Genomic DNA, 13,352 nt, shown 5'->3' with positions numbered 1-13,352 from the left:
TAGAAAAAGATGAAATTATTAGTTGATAGAAAATGTCACATTTCATTATGTGAGTCGTAATTTACTTTGCAAACAGAGCAGTTTTATTTCTGACACATCATGGATACTTGACACAGTTGCCTTTTATTTTCTCCTTTTATAGTTACTGTTATGCTAAAGAACAATTTGATAAGGCAAACCTTTTCATATTCTAAATAAAGACGTTTTTCCCCTTTTTACTTCTGAGTTTTCTTAATAAATGACAAGAAAAGATCATTCTATGTCACAATCCAATATTTAAAGGAATGCAAGGTGAATATAAAAGATAGAAATGTTTGTCCTAAAAGTCACTTCACAAATAATGAACTGTGCTGGCTTCCACATGTTTAACAACATCTGGAGAGTACAAACTGTTTTTAATTATCGCAGGACTATTTATTAAATATATTTGTAAAAGAAGCAATACACTTGCCAATTGCTATAAATTGAGCTTTGTAGAGTCAAATAGCTTTTAATTGCTGATAAGGACAAAATTTCTATGATTGATTAGATTTTAGTTATCACTAAGCAATCTTTGAAATTTTTAAAATATTTGTATTAATTTGTCAATGATTTAGCTCTGGGACTATTTCTATTGGTTACTTTTGATTGAAATATGCCAAGAAACCTAATGTTCTTAACAGTCACTATAATGGAATTTAGGGTTTTCTTTCTTTCTTTCTTTTTTTTATTTTCAATTTGGGAGTTTGAGTCAAGATATCAGTACATAATTACATTTTGCCTCATGATCATTTCAAAAATGTATAATTTTTTTTCACTCAAAGAACTTGCAAGTGTTTTTTATAACCTAACTGGTTCAGTAAGTACAGCCAGTAAAAATAAGGGGTAAACTGATAATACAATTTGTTCTTAGTGGACTTAAATACAGAAAAATAAAATAACCCTAGATAAAAAGATTAATCTGAGTGACACTTCCCCTGCCTTGCAACCCACTCGACTTTGGAATTTTCCTTCTGTCCATTCTTATCTTCCTGTGAACATATTTAAAAATAAAATTCATCTCCATATGTATATAAAGGTTATATTTAGTCTCATCTTTTAAAGACATAAGATCCCAGGATAAGAACCATAAGAACCAAAGTCCATGATAATTTGCTTGTATATAGTAATTTTTCTATTTACAAAAATGTAAATCATGTGATACTGCACATACAGATATAAGATGCAAATTTGACTCATGCATAGCAGTTGTTGATCTTAGTGTGTTAACTTGGCTTGGCTAAAATATGACCAAATAATTTCAAGTTTCATGTGTCATTTCTGGGTACACTTGGGAAGGTATTTGCAGAAGTGATTGCCATCACATTTGAGAACTAAGTAAAAAGGGTGGCCTTCCTATGCTGGGGTGTCACCTGATCTGTTGAGGATCCTGGGGTTTCACCTGACTTGTTGAGGTGCTGGGGTGTCACCTGACCTATTGAGGACCTAAAGGGATCAAATAGGTTGAACAAAGTCAAATCTGATATCTACTTGAGGTGGCCATTAATCTTTTTCTGCCTTCTAACTGTACATTGGTACTCCTAGTTTTAAGGTCATGGGCTGGAAATTTGTCATTTACTTTTTAAGGCCTTCTCAGACTCTACAATCTCATGAACCACTTTTTCATAACAAACTACTTTCTGTGTCTCTAGATACATGGCACTGATTTTATTAGCCTGAATGGCTCTACCATGTACTGTTGTGTGACTTTTCCTTGGAAAGAGATGAATAAACATTCATTCACCCCAGATTGGGCACTGAGTACAGATCACAGATTCTTCCTAAGTCTAGCTTGATGAACTGATGAGTTTTAGAGGTTGCTTACAGAAGCATAGGAGAGGGGTTACTCACATCGGTATGGGTGATCCAGATGCAGAGAAGACTCACTTAACTGCATCTCTGAACTCTAGTACACCTGTAGGAAGCTTATATTAACCCAAAGGATGGTCTCCTTTCCCCAGAGATTATTACAATTACTATGACATTGGGAGGAGCCTTGTGAATCTTGTAACTTTCAGGAACTTCCTGAGACATGCCAGTTTTCTTTACTTCCTGAGTCTTAGGAGCCTCCTTCCTTTCTCTAGTAGGGAATGCTTCAATTTGAAAAAAAAAACTGCACAGCCAATACCCTCTTGTTTAAAAGTGTCAAACTTTAAAATTTTTATTAGCAAATAATATTTTCCATTCAAGTCTTCAATTCTCAAAACTTCAGAGAGCACTTAGTCTAATAGCACTGAAGAGCTAAATGTAGAATTGATTTTTTTGGGAGGGGGCTTCTTTTAAAAATATGATTATACTATTTTGATTTAAAATAGCAGATGTCCAAAATAAAAGCTCTTTTGAAGTTTTACTTTTAGGAATTATGGATTTTATTTATATATTGCCTTTTCTTTGACCATATGTATAAATGTTAAGGAAAACAGGATGTTGAATGCATGTATATAATGATGCCTGTGTAGGCTGTATTTTAATACACAATAAAAGTCAAATGTGTGGAATTTTAACCAATCATATAGATATATAGCTATAAGTTTCCTTGGCTTTCTAAAGAAATGTCTATAGGGAGCCTATAAATTGAACATTTGAAAATCAATTTGTCTCCCTTCCTCTCTACTTCACTCCTTTCTTTTTCTTTTTTCTTCCTCCCTCTCTCCTCCTCTCCCTCCCTCACCCTCCCTCCTTCCCTCCCTCCCTCCCTTCCTCCCTCCTTCCTCTCCTTCCTTCCTTCTATCCATCTTTCCCTCTTTTCTCTTTTTCCATTCCCACCTTTTCTATTGCATTTTGTAACTACTGGTTTGTCTTAATATGTACTACATTTAATTGATAGGTTTACACCATCAAAAGCACTAATTTAGTGATTTCCAATTTTATTTTCTTCTATAGCTGCAAATAAAGTCAACATTTTATGTTTGAGTCAGGACTTCAGCCTATGTATGCCACGGGGGCTCCTTGGAAACTGTCTCTCCTGTTTAAGCCTTTCTCTTCCCTTGTCTTCTTACTCTCATAAGGCCAGAAGAAGACACTTTCGGAACTTTACAGGTTTTGCCTGTGCACATCTACATATAACTCATGTAAAGACTTTCCATTCTTTACCTGCAGGTTTTAACCCCTCAGAATCAAGCAGCCAAAGCAGAAACACTTCCATGCATCCCACAGAAACGGGATGACGAACAGATAGTGAACTTTGCAGTTATATATGTGGAAATTACAATTATACTCTGAACGTAACAATGTGGGCAAATGTTCAGAACTGCACACTTATAAAGTTAGTTATTTGGGAGAGGAGGAGAATTAGTATATGAGGTGACGAATTTCCAGTCTTTCTTCTCATCTCTTAATATTCAGTCTTTCCACAGTATGTTCTCGGTAATTGGTCCCTTGTTTCCTCACATTTATATAAACAGATTTGCCTAAGAAGCAAATGAATGTGCTGATGCCAAGAGATCTGAAGTCCAGATCAACTTCAAGAAGAAAGAGGAGGAGGAGGGGGAGGAGGAGGGGGTGGAGGAAGGGGAGGAGGAGGGAGAGAAGGAGGAGGGGGAGGAGGAGGGGGAAGGAGGGGGAGGAGGAGGGAGGAGGAGAAGAAGAAGAAGAAGAAGAAGAAGAGAGAGAGAGCGTGCACGTGAGCTCTTTGAAGAGAAAGCCCACACTCCCCAGAGAGTTCTTGCTCACTGTTGCCCTGTACCACCTTTTGTCTTATTAAAAAGTTCTCCATGCTCCCCAAGCCCTTGAAGATGGACATTTGAGATGTCGAGATCACACCAGTCTTTTTCAGGTCTATCTGTTCTCCAGCATCTTTTCTGGGTTTTTAGATAAGGTTGTGTGCAGTATACAACCTCAGTCTGAGAACACAAACGTGACTTATGATAGCTACTTTTCTTAGAGCTGTGACTGAATACCCTGACCAAAGCGACTTGAGGAAAGAGCTCATTTTGTCTTACAGTTTGAAGGTACAGTCCACCATGGCAGGGGAATCACGGAGGTAGAGCTTGAGGAGTCTTGTCACATGACATCCTCAGTTAAGAGGCAGAGTGACGGATACTCATGTGCTAGTGCTTAGCATGCTTTCATCTTTTCTGCAATCTGGGACTCAAGCCCCAGGAACGATGGGGGAAACATTCAGGGTGTGTCTTTCCACCATAATTTATCCTAATGTAGATAATTCTTCACAGATATTCCCAGAGATTTGCCTCCTAAATGATCCTAGATCCTGTGGAGTTGACAGTCAATATTAATAATCATATTACCCAAGTAACAGTTTTTTTGTATTCCAGTGACCCAGTATAAAAATAGTCACTGTTAGTGAAAGGCTATGAGATTCAAAGGTAAAATATACAATCTCAAATTGTTGATCTCTTAACAATTATGAAAATATATTCTGGCCCATAGGTGTGTGTGTGTGTGTGTGTGTGTGTGTGTGTGTGTGTGTGTGTGTGTGTGAAAATACAAAGTTGAAGAGATAAGGTACTTAAGTTTAGACGTTATCCTTGTGTTTTCTCCAGGGGAAAAACCGGTTCCTTTTGCTTTTGCACACTTAATCAGGGCACTGTGTCTCATGCTTCCTCCACCTTGAAGCACATAGATTCTAACAAATTTCAACTTTCCTTATGAATCATTCAGATCTTTCATTGTAATAACATTTAAAAGCCACAAGTTTACTTAATTTTGGGGGGGACTGATCTTAGGATTTAGAAACATTACTAAAAAAAGATTTATTAATTTTTGTAATAATTGAAGCGATTTAAATTTAAATCTAGGTTAAGTGGGGGAGATTTTTCTACATGAAGAAGTAACAAGACCTTGTAGGTTTTATTAAGCCCATTTTAAGCCATTGTAAAGGTTTTCCTGGGCTTTGAATGAAAATTCTATGTGGTCCACAAAAAAGTGGTGAGGGTTTCCTCACATTTTCTACTTCTTAAGAGTCCTGCTTACAGTTACTAGGTGCCCACTTCAAAGGCATATTCTGAATACTAACTAATAAAACTAGTTTTTTTGTTTGCCTTTAAAAAAAGTTTGCGGTTAAATAGAAAAGCAATAGTCAATATGAATTTTTCTCTTCTGCAAAACCATGTGTCTACGCTGGAGTGTTTTCTTGTTTCTCCAACATCAGACAAATGACAAGCTGGGATTTCAGAAGTTCTTAGGATGTATTTTAATATTTTAATAGGCCTATTGCCAGCTGTGATTAGACACTCAATAAATAATTGAATTGAATTGTTTGAGTAGCTTCAAGAGGGGAACATAATATACATTTCTTTTTGTTTGTATTTTAGAAAATTCCTGGAAAGTCTTCACTAAATAGAAAACAAAACAAGCCATGACATCCACACGGAATAAATAAGAAAATCAACATTAGGGCTATGGAGTTTGACTTAGCAGTTTGTACACGCTCTTTCATAACAAAACCTCTGTGCTAATGTGAAGCAGCTGTGGCAATTTCACAAAATGGCCCAAACTGTTGAAAAGCCATTAAGAGTCTGATGTATGTAGAATAAAAAGGTTCATTCAGCTTTTTAAAAGGTTTCCCAATATGGAGTGTTATTTTATTTTATAACCACGTCTTAGTCATATTAAGTTTAAATGCCATAGAAAATTTTAATGACCATGTGGCTGGCTTTTTCTGTGAAATAGTAAGAAGTTTTTTTTAACATACCTAAAATTCTTGCAGAAAAAAAAATGGTACAAATCTGTAACATAGTCTGCAAGTTCCCACTGTCAAGTGTAACACTGGAGATAAAGAAACACATACAGGATGAATTAGCATTGATACTTATAGGGGAACTTAGGTGAAATTGAGTCAATCTCCTTACACAGAGTCTGTTGGAAATAATGAAAGCCACTTGCTTTTATGGCCTTCTCCTTGGTCTAAACCAAAAACATTGATTGTATATTTCTGAATTTAGTGTTTATGGATTGTGAGATCTTTCCAAATATTGGAATGGTTTCCTGGGGATTTATAAATGGCTTGCACCTCCATTCTCTTTCTTGTTTTCCTCTGAAGGTGATAGCCATCTGGTGTGTCTTCACACATTTGCATCTTTGACCTGTCCTTTTGAGATTTACATGGTCTGTCTTTGTGTTATTCAAATTATTTCTAAAATAGATGATATATTAGCTCATCAAGATAGTCTATATTCTACCTGAGAGAGATGTTGAAGGATAACTAAGGTCCCTCATACCCTTACCACCCCCTGTCTCTGACCCCTTCCATTCAGGAAGGAAATGTTCTCTGAAGTTCTCTTATCTGGCTAAAGAAAGGTGATTTTCATGACCGCCCCCCTCCCAGAAACTCACCAAACATAGAGTTAAGTCCCAGGAGGGTAGACTAAAACTCAGTACCATCTTACCTGTATAGTAAAATAACCTCCCATAAAAGCCCCTCTTGCTTTCTGTTGCTCAAAATGCTATGCATGCTCTCAGAACTTGGCCCCTTTCTTGCCCTTTTTGGTCACATACATTGTGTGAATCTTCTGTGCATTCATGTAACCAGTTTGTATTGTTTTCCTTGAATTAATTTGCCTGTTGTCATTTTGTTTCATAAACTGTAGTAGGCTTCCTTAGACTGCCAGGCCCCAAAACATGATACAGAGACTTATTACCAATTATGAATGCTTGGCTTTAGCTTAGGCTTGTTTCTACCTAGCTCTTTAAAAAAAAAAAAACTTAAATCAACCCATTTCTATTTATCTATGTGCTGCCCTGAGGCTCGTTTACCTCATCTATGTACTGTCCATCCTGCTTGGGGAATGCTCTAGAGTACATAGCCACCAGGCTTGCTTCCCATTTCCCTCTGCCCGCCAGCCCCATCTATCCCTTCTCTGCCTAGCTATTGGCTGTTCAGCTTTTTATTAGACCATTCAGGCACCTTAGGAAGGCAAGGTGAAACAGCAACACATCTTTACATAGTTAAACAAATATTCTATTCCACACCAATAAACTATAATTACAGAATCTTCATAGAGAGATAGAGCACCTATACACCCTATATAGCACTATGCAGGCTAGTAAGATGCACCCACTTGATCCTACCCAGAGAGAACATGAATAATGAGAACTGTCTGCCAGAGACAGGACTGCTCCAACCTCCTGAACATCATCATTATGGTGTGTTAATATAATAGGGAGTGCATCATTGTACTTATAATAAGAGGTGTGTATTCAATCTTCATTCCCATTTTTTAGTGTAGAACTAAAATGGCTGTGATTTTATAAATAGTAAGAGTGATGGGAACATCTTATATTTTAACTTTCCTTCCATGCCTGTGAAAATTCCAGAGCCATAAAGGTGAAAAAAAAATACCTTTCTATTTGTTAACATGACCCTAAGTTATCCTGCATTTATTTTAATGAAATGGTTTTGTAAATCATCTATAGCTGTTGGTTCTGGAGTCCCAACACACTAGGCTGGGCCACCTGTTCCTTACATACCCATTAAAGAGATGAATAATGGTGAAAATCAGAGAGAAATTCAATCAATGGGATGGCTTTGAGAATTACAGATAAAGGAATTGATTCAGTGACCCCAAGTTCATCTTCAGGGAACTGGCATGAACTTTGCATTTAAATAGAGGATGGGTTTGAATAGGACATAAGGCATATGCTAAATTGAACAGCCTTGCTCAAGAAGAAGTATGGCTGATCACTACTATCCCATTTCCTATTCTTCAAGGTGATTTGAAGAAGTCCTTATTGCTTGGGACAAGCTGGTTCCCATGGGAGAATTCTTTTCCTTGTTTTGGCTGGGATGTAATGTTGATTAACCTCTGCTATTTCCAGACTCCAAGGTTGGTGCAAGTTTGGAATAATGACTAGAAAACTTCAAACATATTTCATAGGATATGGTATAGGACACTGTAAAATCTGAAAGTAAGATCCTTGAAAACTCACCTGTATTCCTTCTACCTCAAGGTTAGGTTTCAGCAGGCTTTACATGGGTAGTCTTGCACAGTTAGGCAAGAGACAAACAGAATGAAGAGCTGGGATACCAAGCTTTTAGTTATATCCTTTGGGATCAAGCGAGAAGACAGTGTTTTCTGAGCTGAAAGACTTTCTGAGCACTCATTCTATTTAGTCTCTTCCATCAGTCTGTCCCCAAGTTAGGTCCTTTACTGATGAGCCAGTGGAGTAGTAGGCAAACTGTTTTCTTGCGTTCTGTGAACATTTCAAGGAAAGACCAAACCCAGAGAGGAAATGGTGATATCCTCTAATTTACAGCTGGTCAGATAGAAGCACAGGACCCAATCTGTACATGCATTTGACATCTGAAGTGGCTCTGTCTTGTAGAAGTGAACCTTAACCTATGGGGTCTGATGCTTACTCCAAGAAGACAGTATCTGAATTGAATTGAACTATCTTAGGACATAAAATTTGAACAAACTTTTACATTGCTCTCATGTCGATACAATTGGTGTTTGATAGAGTTTGAACTATTGTGGAGAGCTCAACCTCTTTTTCTTACATCTGGAGGCCAGAAGGGCTGTGAGAAAGCACAGCGAGTAAAGAAATACAGTTTATTTTTCTTAAGAAATGAGACACAATAGAAATCCTGATCCACAAGAAGTAGCACTGGCTGTCTTCCATGACAAGGAACTCTAGGGTTTGGTAAAGTAGCTCTGAAATTCTCTGATGTTCTGAGGTTGTCTACTTTGTGCAGGGCATTCGACTAGATATCCTGAGGGGGGTGACAATGATGACGTAAGATGGTCTCTGAGTTCAAGGCACTTGTATCATTTTGGAAAGTCCAGCTGTATGTGCTTTTTAACGATGATGGTGAGTGCTGACCTAGTAATGGTAGTGTTCTCTGACTTCGTGGCTCTGATCATCAATGCTGTGGGGGCAAAGTCAGGAGCCTGTGTAGAGCAGTTGCTCTGCATTCAGGAGAGACTTGAGTAAAGCTATTAATTAGATGGGTCTAATGGTGGGAAGGACTTTATTCTGCACAGAAAGACATATGGACATCTCACTAGTGCTCAGTTGCTAAGCTTTGCATAAAAGAGAAAAAACAGTGGTCAGTTGGAATTAATTCTGCATATGGTGAAGCCAGACCATCTTAATTATGGATTGTTTTGACTCTATTTTTCTACCCCTGCCATCCCAACTTAGACACCTAATGAAAAAATGGTGGATCGTTTTCTGGGAGTAAGGATTGTTTACTTCCTCCAGTCTCCTTTTCTTCCTTCATGTATAATATCTGGCATACAATCAAGCATTATGTGATACCCAAAGAAGCAGGGAAATATGAAGCATAATCAAGAGAATAAAAAAAAAGAATATGAAAAAAGTGAATAGAAACTAGCTTACAGATGGCCCACATATTGCAATCATTCCACAAAGACCTTAAAATAGCTGTAATAAATATACAAACAAGTCTGGTGTGAAAGAACCAGTATGATTGGACAGAATTATCTTCAGGACGGCTTAAAGAGAATTACAGAAGATTTATGCTATTTCATGACTTGCTAGTGACTAGAGAGTCAGGAGTAACTACACTGAGTTTTGTAAAGAAACTGAGAAATGGAAAATTTGAATAAACTTTCCCACTGCTTTCATGTTGATACAGGTTGTTGGGATTATTTTATGTCAGTTCCTATGACCCCACCCCCAGTATATTATACTTTAATCTATTTTGAATATTTTTGGATACACCACATTCTCCTCTTTTTTATTCTATTTTTAAACTTCAACAATATTAGGGAAAAATGTAAAATATGACTTCAAAATGAAATCAGTGAAGCTCACAGTTTTTCTCCCCATAGGCCATTTTTTTTTTTTAATCTAGGAAGACTGGCGATATCAACTGTATTCCTTTATTATTCTTTATCATTATCATTTTATTTGTAATTCTCAGAGTTACACTATTGCATTTAACTAATCTCTGGTTCATGTTGTTTCCAAGAAAAGTTCATCTTCCATAATTACTTTATTTTGTTCCTTGCCTAGTAATATAACTGTATTAAAATATACATTTTCATCAGATTAATGATTCTTTAAAAAAAAAACCAACACTGATTATCTTTAGAGGAAGAATTTACTCTGTAACTAAGGCATTCCTCTTTATGGGCTCATGCATTTCGTGAAGTTTAATATGCCACCATGTTTTGAACATAATGTGGTGAAAAGCTATTTAGACTTCTCATGTAATTGGCCAGTCAGGATGATTTTTGACTATTATGATTCAAGTAGAAATGGAAATAAGGTAGTATTTATGGGACAGTAGATAAGACTAGATGATGGGATTTTGTCTCAAGTTGGAGAAAGTAAAAGAAATGCCTTAGGAGACTTTAAAATAATAGTAACTACCGAGGACAGTGACAAGTGACCAAACATCTCTGTAACTGAAGTTTTTGTTTTCTATGAAGTGAGAAATTTGGTAACGGTCACATTGATGGGAATAGAAGCAGAGTCAAAGTTCACATAATGTGTGGTAGGTTCACCTGGGTCATCTCTGTCTATATCGTCATTTTTAAAGAAAATACTGACACAAGAAGAAAATAAAGATGAAATAGTTTTTGGTTTGTACCACATTGCTTTAGTGCTATTTGCTTTATTGTTTCCAGAACTGTTCACACACAATCCCATACTAATTGAAATTAGGGAATATTTTATAATTCTTTGCATTCCATGGTTATCCAGCATTGTTCTCAGAAGAGGATCAATTTGAATCTCTCCAGTCAGTTCAGCTCTTTAGTTACCCGCATCTTGATTTCTTTCTGCTTACTCAAAGTAAGGAAACAAGGAAGGTCCCATCCTGCTTCAAGGTATTGATTGTCTTCCGGCTGTTGACTGACACTATATTTTGTATCTTTGTCGTTCAAAGGGCAATGTTAAAGGCTTGAGGCCAGGGAGCTATAGGAGGGTGATGGAAACCTTAAGAAATGGGTCCCAGTGCCATAACTGGTGGATGATCCCTTGAAGAGGAAGGAGAAACCACAGGTCCTTCTCACTCACCGTGGACTTCTCACCAAGCAGTAGGTGCTTTTCCTCTGCTATGTGCAATGATCCTAAATTGTTGTTCCCAAAGCAAGGCCCAAGAGCAATGGTTCCACCCAGCCGTGGTCCAGATTCCCCACAACTCTGAGCGAAAACGCCCCTTTTATCTTTGTAAGTATTTTGCTAAGAGTGACGAGGAACTAAACAAATACAACTCACAATAGCGAAAGGAGGGGGAAAAAGACACCTTTAGCTTTTAGGTGATGTTATGATATTTGCCTTCTTTTTAAAAATTGAAATTAGGTTTATCCTTTCTCATATAATATTTCCTGATTGCTGCTGTTTTACCTCATCACAGTGGCTATGCTTTAAACTTCTAGTGGCTCAGCTACTAAGATTGTGGGTTGGGGTTGGGGGTGGGGTGGGATTCTGTTCCCCAAGACAGTGGCTCTGTTGCTGCCTCTAAGGTAGTTTTAACTTCATCTCTGTTGTTCTAATAAAACTGGAGATTCAAATGTCCAGGTGAAAACCTTTGAGCTCAGAGAGTCAGAGTCGCAACGGGATAACTTTCCCTCTTAGATGGCGTCCCCGGAAACCTCTCTCCTTCTACACCATCCCAATTAAAAACCCGAGGCTCTGCTCCTCCCTGTCAATCAGTTGCTAACCTCTCCTCTCTGAGCCCAGGTTAGTTTTATTTATTTTTATTTATTTATTTATTTTTTTGGTTTTTCGAGACAGGGTTTCTCTGTGTAGCTTTGCGCCTTTCCTGGAGCTCACTTGGTAGCCCAGGCTGGCCTCAAACTCACAGAGATCCGCCTGGCTCTGCTTCCCGAGTGCTGGGATTAAAGGCGTGCGCCACCAACGCCCGGCAGTTTTATTTAATTAATGCAAATGCAACACATCTTTAATAGTTAAACAAATGCAGCATAAACGAATGTAACTCATCTTTGTCTAGTTAAACAAACATTCCGCAACAGATTACAGTTTCCTCTCCTCTCCTCCTCCCGGTTTCTCCCCACCTCACGTTGCATCTACATCTACTCCCTTACTGTCTCTCTTCAGAAAACAGACTTCTAAGGGATAATAATAAAACATAATAAGATAAAACAAAACTAACACACCAGAATAGGACAAAACAAATAGAAGGAAAAAAGCCTAAGCAAAGTCAGAAGAAACAGATATAGACACAGAGACCCACCCGTTCACACACTCAGGAATCTATAAAACACATAAAAACTGGAAGCCATACTATGTATGCAAAGAATCAGTACGGTAAAAAGAGAAGAAAATACATTAATAAAATAAAAAAAAATAAAAAATGAGACAGAAAACAGGGAAAACCCCAACAGAACATTATGAGACAAGACACCTCAAAGTTGCTGTTGAGTTCCTCTTTTGTCAGTCATCTACTGCTGAGCATGCAGCTGTAGATGTAACTAACCGTCTTATTAAATAAGAAACACAGAAACAATGTAAAAGAGAAAGCCGAGAGGTCAGAACTCAGAGCTAAAATCTCACCCTTCTGCCTGCGGTGTCCCAGCTTCCTGAAAGAGGGCTACTTCCTGTTTGTACGTCTTTTTTATAGTATTATTGTTCTGCCTTCTCATTGGTTGTAAACCCAAACACGTGACTGCCTCGTCACTGTCTGAATGTACAGCCCCCTAGGTCTTAAAGGCATATGTCTCCAATGCTGGCTGTATCCCTGAACACACAGAGATCTATGGGATTAAAGGCGTGTGCCACCACCGCCACACTCTGTCTATGGCTCTAATAGCTCTGACCCCCGGGGAACTTTATTTATTAACAATCAAAATCACATTTCAGTACAATTAGATTACCACCACATGCAGCCTACCCCTAAGACTAGTTTCCCCCCCCCCCCCAGTGGACTCCCTTGGAGAAAAACTAAACTTTCGTTAGCAAGTGGTTATCAATAGGAGATAGCTTCCGGGTCAGGGATGGGGCCAAGTGTTCACCTCTTTCATCTCCAGGAACCCTTCTGGTGTAGACCCCTGCAGGCCCCCTGTTTCCTGCCTCTGTCACTGAGGGTTCATTTGTGCATAGATCCCGATGGTTTATAGGACTTTGTTTTCTTGGTGTCCTTCATCCCCTGCAACTCTTAAGACTCTTCCTGCTCCCCTTCCACTGAGCTCCGAGGGGAGGAAGTTGGTGGCGACACCCCTTTTAGGGCTGAGTGTTCCAAAGGCTCTCACTTTTTGCGTAATGTCTGGCATTATGTGGGTCTCTGTATTTGTTCCCATCTGGTATAGGAGGACGCGTCTCTGATGATGGCTGAACAAGGCACTGATCTACGATGAACGTAGCAGCATGTCATTAGGAGTAATTTTATTGCTGCTCTTTTTAGAAAATGTATTCTTCTCTCCTATATTGCATCCCAACAGCTG

The sequence above is a fragment of the Peromyscus leucopus genome, chromosome 17 (assembly GCF_004664715.2).
Source record: "Peromyscus leucopus breed LL Stock chromosome 17, UCI_PerLeu_2.1, whole genome shotgun sequence".
Lineage (NCBI taxonomy): Eukaryota > Metazoa > Chordata > Mammalia > Rodentia > Cricetidae > Peromyscus > Peromyscus leucopus.
The sequence above is the reverse complement of the archived record's forward strand: the minus strand, read 5'-3'. Positions refer to the sequence as shown.